Source organism: Leiobunum rupestre, chromosome 3 (assembly GCF_980474605.1).
Source record: "Leiobunum rupestre chromosome 3, qqLeiRupe1.1.hap1, whole genome shotgun sequence".
NCBI lineage: Eukaryota > Metazoa > Arthropoda > Arachnida > Opiliones > Sclerosomatidae > Leiobunum > Leiobunum rupestre.
In genome coordinates, this window is record NC_143386.1 from 6,674,384 (window position 1) to 6,683,557 (window position 9,174).

A 9,174-nucleotide genomic window follows, 5' to 3' on the forward strand; every position below is an offset into this window, starting at 1 on the left:
CGAAAATTTAAAAACTATGCTAGGAGTGACTGACGAAGAAACTGAAATACCGGCGGCGTTTGCCGTGCCTCTGCCCAAACAAATACGTCGACTTCCGGAGCATACGCTCGTTAGCGTCGACTTGGAAAAAGCGTATCGACCCGTAATGGATAAAGTTCGAGTTTTATCGAATTACCGAACAGTTCCATTCGGATATAAAATACGCGCTTAAAAAAACCTTCGCTCTTATGGGGGCGAACCGCGGTCGAGAGGCGCCGGTCTCCGCCGGTCTCCGTGGGTCGAGAGTCGCCGTCTCGGCGTACGAGAGAGAGAGAGAGAGAGGCTCGCGCGCGTTCTCTCTCTCTATCCGCTATCCGCGCGCGTCTGGGGTCACGAGGGGGGTGTGTCTCTAGCGCGCCGGCCGCTATCCACGTGGCAAGGGGGTGTGTCACGGGAAAACCTTTTTTGTTATTGTCAAATATAAAAATATTATATATAAAACAAAATGTCCATTTTATTTAATTCTGGTTATAATGTACCCTTTTTATCACAGTTGTAACATCATACTTTGCGTGCCTAGCCAAAGTGGTAAGACATATTTCGTAGAAAAACTGATTAAACATTTAAAATGTTTGAACCTCAAATTGAAGAAATCCACTGGTTTTACGACGAGGATCAGCCTGGATACGATAAACTTAAAAAATATAACGTTATATTTCATAAGGGTTTACCTGATCCTGACTTATTTGACGGCTCGAAACGGATACTGGCCGTTTTAGACGATTTAATGGGAGCGGGCCAAAAGGGAGAAGTTGCCCAGTTGTTCACCAAAGTCTCGCATCATCGTAATGTTAGCTTTATCTAAATAAGTCAAAATTTATTTCATCAGGGTCGCGGGTGTCGCGAAATTTCCCTCAATGCGCACTACATACTTGTAACGAAAAATGTACGGGACAAAACACAGATTAATTGCTTGGCGCGCCAAATGGCCCCTGATAACTCCAACTTTGTTATCGAAGCGATTTCTGACGCGACTAAGGAACCAAACTCTTACGTATTGATCGATCTTCAGAAAGATTGCCCCGACTCACATCGGATCAGAACTAATATTTTCCCAGGCGAACAAGTCTCGGTATACATACCGAAATAATACTTTTCCGAGGGTGGTTAGTTACCGCACACCCCCCCAGCGAGTCGAATTCATTCGATGTACAATGTCTCGACGAGTCAGGTCGCAAAAACAACTGCTCGAATCGATCGGCAAATTAAAGGGCGTTAAGAGACGTAATATTTTAATTAACGCCAATAAAGAGTTGATCGAAGCGATATCTGATTGCGTGTATAATACGCTTAAAGGGAATATACGTCTAACCACGAGGCAAAAACTACGATTAAAAATACACCGTTAAACGTTACGCAAAATTGCCCAGAAAAAATTGGGCTGGCAAACTAAAAAACGAATATTATTAAATCAAAAAGTTGCCTGATTTTTCTCGTTTCTTCTGCCTATTGTGTCGTCGCTCGTGGGAGCCCTAACAGGTTGAACATAAAAAATGTTAAGATACTCGAAAAAGATGACTTTAGCGCCGATAACGCCAACCCCACAACTCAAACCGGATATTGACACGGCGGATATTTTAAAAAGCGAAGCGCTCGATGACCGAACCAAGTGGAAGATATACGAAGAGATGCTATTAAAAAAGCACGCTCGAAATAAACCGATTGAAAATAACGATAACCCCAGTTTCGATACATTAGTCAATCTGTTCCCGCTAGGATACAGAGCGAGCGCCCGAGCTATATTTAATCATTTGATTTCGGACAGCGGTCGACTGAGGTGGGACAGCCAGTGGCAGATTTTATTAGACGGTGAAATACAAACGGATTCTGATATTGTTGATTTAGTATATTACCTAATAAGTCCCCACGCGCCGAGACCCCAGAGTTGGTCAAAATTTAATAACCTGGTGGGTAAACTACGAAAAATCACCCCTCAAGCCCTCCCCACCACCACCACCCCATTACCATCTACTTCGTTCGTAACAGCTTCCGCCCCCCGGGGCCCCCATCTTTCGCTCGCATCCTCCAAACGAAAGAAAACTTTGTCGTCAGCGGTCGGGCCTAATTCTTTCGCGACACCTCGACAGTCACCGAAACTTTGGTCGCCTACTATTAAGAACCGTTTACGTAAAAAAAAAAACGCTGAGTGCCAAAATTTTGAAATGGGAGAGTTACCGATAAACGTAACGACTAGACTCGAAAAAATATATTTCGATTCTCGTAATCCAGCTAGCTACGGGGGTGTTGAAAAATTATACGATTCTGTCAAAGAGCTCGGAATATCTAGGGAGAATGTTGAAACGTTTTTGCAAACTCACGACGACTATACGTTACATAGACCAGTCATTCGAAAATTCCAACGACGAAAGATTCGTGTAGGAAACAGACTAGACCTCTATCAGACTGATTTGGCGGATATGCGCTCTTTAGCGAGCGACAATTCCGGATACACATTTATTCTTACTTGTATAGATTGCTTTTCGAGAGTGGCATTTGCCGTCCCCCTAAAACATAAGACCGGCGCGGAGGTTGCCCGCGCCCTGAAAATAATTTTTATAGCGGGGCAAGCCCCGCGCTATACAGTTCGACCGTGGGTTGGAGTACGTTAATTCGACTCCTAAAAGAGTAGGGCATTAGACATTACCATTCCGAAAATAGCGATGTTAAAGCCGCGATGGTAGAGCGTTTTAATAGGACCCTGAAACAGCGCATGTATCGTTTTTTTACTCATAAAAACACGCGACGCTATCTCGACGAGCTGCCCAATTTAATTCATTCGTATAACGCCAGTTATCATACTGCAATTAAAATGGCTCCCTTCGATGTAAACGACAAAAATATTCTTCAAGTTTATAGAAATATTTACAAACCAGGGCAGTCCCAGCCAGCCGCCCTCAAGCCCCGAAAATGCCGTATCAAAGTCGGCGATTACGTAAGGATTACCCGAACTGCCAGACGGTTTTTAAAAAGATACAGCGATCAAAATTGCGTTGGTGGAAATATTGTATCCCTTTTCGTTTTACAACGTGTTGCCCTATGACAATTACGTCTATTTCCGAGTTAATCCCGCCCAGCATGGGGGACAGGCTGACCCTAAAAAGGTCGGGACGATGCGAGAAATCCCTCCGGGGCATTACTTGAGTATAGACCATTTACTTAAAGTAGTAAACGACACCGCGCTACGCACCGCCGCTAATGTGTGTCTTACCCACGATCCGTTGAACGGACACGTGGCGCTGGTTGGAAAAAATATTACCCCCTATGGCGTATTTGTGAGTGACGGATTGAGCAACACGATAGGATTTGAAAGAACTAAAACTATCGCGGTAGAAGCGAGACCCCGGCTCGCTTAAATTTCCACATTCCGCCCCAAATCTTCGTTTATTCCGATATCGTCGCTGATCAAGTGGTGGGCTCGTCACTCGTCAAATTGTTAAGAATAATAGCGGTTGACGAATCAGCCCGATTTGGTACTCATATCGAGAAAACGTACATTTTGCCGCATTACGTGCCCATTGAGAAGAAATACTTTGATACTATCCAAATAGATCTACGCGATGTTTAAGGGAAACCAGCTCCTTTTGAGCTTGGCAATCTAACAGTAAAACTTCATTTGCGTCCAAGATGCCCTTAAGACACGTTCTTGAAAAAAGACGCTGCGCAGAGTGCCCCTACGCCAAATATTATGCCACTCAGGCTGGTGGTGCTATCCCCCAAGTATACGTAGGATCGCCGTATCAGCGGGGGCACGGGCAATTCGGAAGCGGGTTTGGGAGTTTCTTCTCCGGCTTGTACAAGCTAGCGAAACCTTTTCTTTTACGGGGGGCGAAATTTTTGGGGGGCCAAGCCCTCTCCACGGGAAAACAAGTTTTGGCTGATGTATCGACGGGGTCATCCATACGTGAAGCTCCCAAACGGCGCCTCACAGAAAAGTACGATGATCTCAAACAACAATACGGGACTGGGAAACGTAAACGCAAAACTAAAACAATTAAGAAAAGACCAAAACGCGGTGGAAAAAAATCATTAGTAGGCAGGAAACGAGCTAGAAAGGTCGTTGATATTTTATCCTAAAATCATGGGTCATTGCGAAGCGTTGAAAAGTGAATTTGATATTTTTGAAAGCGCGCCTATCCAAACGTCAATTGAGGGAGGAAAATGGACCACTTTCAAACCCATCTCGTCGCTGCGAGGCGATACGGTAGAGTTTAATATTCCTGGAAGCGGGCACGAGTACATTGATTTACCGCTTACGTACCTACTTGTTAAAGCTAAAATCGTCGCTGATGACGCTGGCAAAAGTTTATTACCGTCGGACGTTGTAGGGGGGTGTAATAATTTTTTGCACACGCTATTTAATCACGCGGAAGTTTACCTTAACGGAACCTTACTGTCTCCGTCAGCTTGTTCGTACGCTTATCGGGCGTACATTGAAACGTTGTTAAATTTTGACAAGGGTGCCAAAGCGTCCCATTTAACAGGAGCGCTGTGGTACAAAGATACCCCCGGCGAAATGAATTCGGTCACGGCCAACGAGGGTTTTAAACAGAGGAAAGGATTCACGGATCAGTCGAAAGAAATAGATTTAATTGGTCCGCTGTTTCTTGACGCGCTCAATGTCGAAAAATATTTAATTAATGGAGTAGATTTACGTATTAAACTATCGCGAAGTAAAGCGAGTTTTGCGTTAATGGGTACGCCGAAGCCCGGCGTTGACTATAAAATTATCATTACAGACGCGAGCTTGTTGGTACGTCGAGTCCAAATTGCACCCAAAATACTTATCGCTCACGAAAACGCCTTGTCACGAGCAGCAGCAAAGTACGCTTTTACACGCACCGAAACTAAAATTTTCACCATCAACTCGAATATCCGAAACACCGTTATCCCCAACGTATATTTGGGTACCCTCCCGGTTCGCCTGATTGTCGCGCTGGTGGATCACGATGAACCGGGCAGTCATTGGGTCGCGATTTACCTTGATAAATTAAAACGGGCTTGGTATTTTGACTCTTTGGCGCTACGGCCCATTTTGCCCGCCATTAAACTTTTTTACCTCTCCGAGGGGACAAAGTCCCCTAGGAGGGGTTATACAACGACCGTGTCTGTCTGTGGGTGGGTCTGTCTGTGGGTCTGTCAGGCCTGCGAACGCGTTCGCATTTTCGGTGCAAAGTGTAATCACTGCGTACGCAGTTTCTCGAGATCTCTGCGTTCGCAGTTGCTAGTAATTAGGGAACAAAGTCGAAAAACCGTGTTTGCAAAACCACCGTGGGACGATGAGCGTTAACGGATTAATTTGCAGTCGGGGTTGGTTTGGTGGTTTTGTTTTCGTCAACGCTCGCCGTCACGACAGGTTTAATTCAGTGGTTTGGCTATTTCGCTATTGCAATGTTTATCTGTAGGGTGGTAATGTTGTGTTATTGTTATGACGTTTGTGGGTGTTGAGTTTGTGGTGTGTATGTACGGGTGGTATCTCTCCAACTCTTTCTTATTGACTTTTGGGACGGACCGAGTGCTGAGTGTAATGATACCTCTCAACATCCAATGGCAGGGTTTCCACCAATTGTTCACGGTATTCGTCTTAGTATCAATTTGCGATCGCATCGGGCGGGTTTCGAACCCGAGACCGCCTGTTTGACAGGCGGACGTTCTACCACAGAACCACCGACACTTATTACGTTTCATTGAAAATTAGACCTTCAGCTTTATCGAAAGCGTATTTAATAGAGTACGAAATTTTGGTTTAATTGAAATAGAGCAAGATTTCGTGGAAGATTTAAATTATTGCATCGAAGAAATTCTAATTTAGCGATTTCTCATTTGATTAAAAACAAATGCGTCACCCAGGTTTCGAACCCGGGCCGTTCAGTTAGGCAGTCGAGCGCTCTACCACAGAACCAACGATAACTTCAAGCTATACTGCAAATAAGACACTCATTGTAAGCATAATAGTTAACAAAGTCTTGAATTTTTTTACGAATGAAATTGTGAAGGCCTAATGTGGTTTTTTTACGAAAAAATTATAAAGACTTAAACTTGTTTAATGTAATAAGTTGCTTTATTTCAATTTGGTACTTTTGTTTAGGGTTTTTTTAATGAATGGAGTTAAAGATTGTTTTCTTCTATTATTTGACGTTTTATTTTTGCGGTTGTATATTTGTTTTATCTTTTATTCTTTTAAAATTATTTACTTCTTCCGCAAAATGGTTCATTTTTTGGAGGAACCTTTTTACTTATTTTTTGTGTATTAATGTTTTGAGAACCTTTACGTTTGGGAAAGGATAATTTTTGACGGAACCTTCAAAGTGTATACGTCGCATTTTCAAAAAATTTAATGGTCAAATCTTGTTTTAGCGCAGTCAGCAGATAAGATAAAGGGTAGAACCCGTTAGTTTTTTGTAATTTATTTAGTTTTTTCAGTCGTATATTCTTATCTATTAGGTTTAGCGTATTGGTTTTCAAGCTTAATAATTCATTTATTAACAACATATCGAGTTGGTCTGGTTTTCAACTCGGTCGTAATTTATTTTAAACGTTTTCTCGGCTGATTAAGATGTTTAATGCAGTTCATCAATTGGGTTCGTTTGTGTTTATTTATAAAGAACCCTAACTATTCCCTCTACGATCATTTATTGATATACGTTTAGTCAAGTGGCTTTCTGTGCTTTGTGAATGGTAAGTTTTTCGCTTCTTGTTAATAAGTTTTTTGGTGGTGTGGATATTTGGATATCTACGATTCCTAATGCAGTCATTGATATCCTGGGTGTGCGAGTCATTATATGATATTGGAAATTGGACGGTTTTGGTCTTTTTCATGCGGTATGTGTCCCAACGTCAACAGGATGGTTCCGACAGTCTACGAGTCGTCCACTACCAGATATCTACGGTATCTTGATCGGGCGAACGTTGAAATAAAATGAGCGTTAACTATGCGGCAAGTATTTCGTAAGCGACAAAAATACAAATACCCTCTGTAGATATTTCTTTCATTAAAATTGGCTTCGTATTATATTTAACTGCTAAACTTGTACCGTAAATAGGGTTAAAGTCAATTGTGCATTGTTTTAGTACGTGTAACTCACTGTTGTAACTACTTAATTTATAATATTCTGAATAAATTAATCTCGGTTGTTTCGTCTCAATTATTTTAATTCAAATTAAAATTTTATACCGGGCGGGATTGAACCGGGATTACGTTATTAGTAAATAACTCTGAATTGGGGAGATATAACTTTGAGGGTCATCTCGAGAAATTAATACCGCTAGTTGTATTTTAATTTTGATTGTGTTGAGCTTTTGGGCGGTATTGTTGGCTTTAATTATCATTTTTTCGTGTGAAGTGGTTTAATGATGGTTTTCTGTGTTGTTATATTGTAAGCGATAAAAATACAAATATCCTCTGTAGATATTTCTTTTATTAAAGTTTGCTTCGTATTACATTTAACTGATAAAATTATTCTGTAAATAGGGTTAAATTCAATTGTGCGTTGTTCTAGTTCATCTAACTCACTGTTGTAACTACTTAATTTATAATATTCTGAACAAATTAATCTCGGTTGTTTCGTTTCAATTATTTTAATTCAAATTAAAATTTTATACCGGGCGGGATTGAACCGGGATTACGTTATTAGTAAATAACTCTGAATTGGGGAGATATAACTTTGAGGATCATCTCGAGAAATTAATACCACTAGGGACAATGCTTCCGAGGAGAGGTATATTTTGGCTTGCCAACTTGTTTAAAACAAAATTCGAGAAAATTCACGCCCAACAAGCGGCGACTTCAATCGACAACGAGCGTCATTTGCGGACATTATTGCGTGATTTATATACGTCACCGATCAAAACGTAAAAGTCACCTATGCTTCTTTAAGGGTTTTTCAGGAAGAGACGTCAAAAATGATATAATGGCCACGAGAAAATTTAACAACCTGTTACGTCATCCTAAACGGAGTATAAATTCCCGTCGCGCGACTATACCCCGTTTTATTTATAACTAAATCCTCAGTATCGTGTCGGTGGTATGGCGAGAATGGCCGTTGTCGAATTTGACTTCCCCCCCACCAGTGAATTGTCTCTAAACACCCGACAACCGTGTTCTTTGGAACGAAATCTACTTTTCGCCGACTGGATTACCCAGAACCGCGCTGAAATAGACAGTCCAATACGATGTCCATTTTAATTTTTTTTGTATCACACTATAATATTTTTTTTGACTCGTCAAAGAAAAATAATTTTTGTAGTATATCATCTTATAAAAATTTTTTGTAAAAATAAATATTTTTTATTATCTTATAAATCCGACTCGTTATTTCTCATTGCTCGCGTCATTTTTAAGATTACGTAATTAATAGTTCATTGTGTCCATTCATTCGCCCACGTTGGAAAAATATTATAAACGTATTTTAGAATTTTAAAAATATTAAGTGTCAATTTACCAATGTAATATTTACTTTATTTACTATTTGTAATTAATATTGTTTCCCATAACCTTTCAACAAATGCAAAGTCTTTTTACTTAATAATTCCGTGTTTTCCCGCATTTTTTACACACAATCCTAAGAATTTGTGTGTATTAGTCTCACGTGCATAGCCAATGCCGCCGTGTCACGCATATCTCTTCAACGGTTCGGGCTAGAAGAGTAAATGATATCTCGCCATTGATAGCCTTTCATAAATTTTTGAAATCGAAGCCCAAGAAGTTGGGCATTTGCCCAATTTACCGTTTTCGGTCGTTTGGTAGATATTTTGTTAAACATTAAGTCCGGTAACGTTAAAAAAATATTATTGGATAGGTTAGGATTCAGCGGAACTATCCCTCCGATTATATCAGTAAATATTAATGTTAAGTACGGTTTTCGGGGTAATTTAAGGGACCCCAATGTTCGTGGTTTTATATTTCCGCCTGAAAGTCGACATAACGTTCCATAATTTAAGTCCGATTTTCATGAAAGTTATATTTTTGAATAACCTAGAGTTGCAAATACGTTCCTTAATTTTAATTCTAAGTAAGGCTTTTTGGGCAGCGTATAGGTACCCCACTCAACTTCCAACATTGGAAATACGCGTGGTTATAGACATTTTATCTCTGGTATTTTTAAAGGCCGTTCTAATATGACCCAAAGTACTAATTGA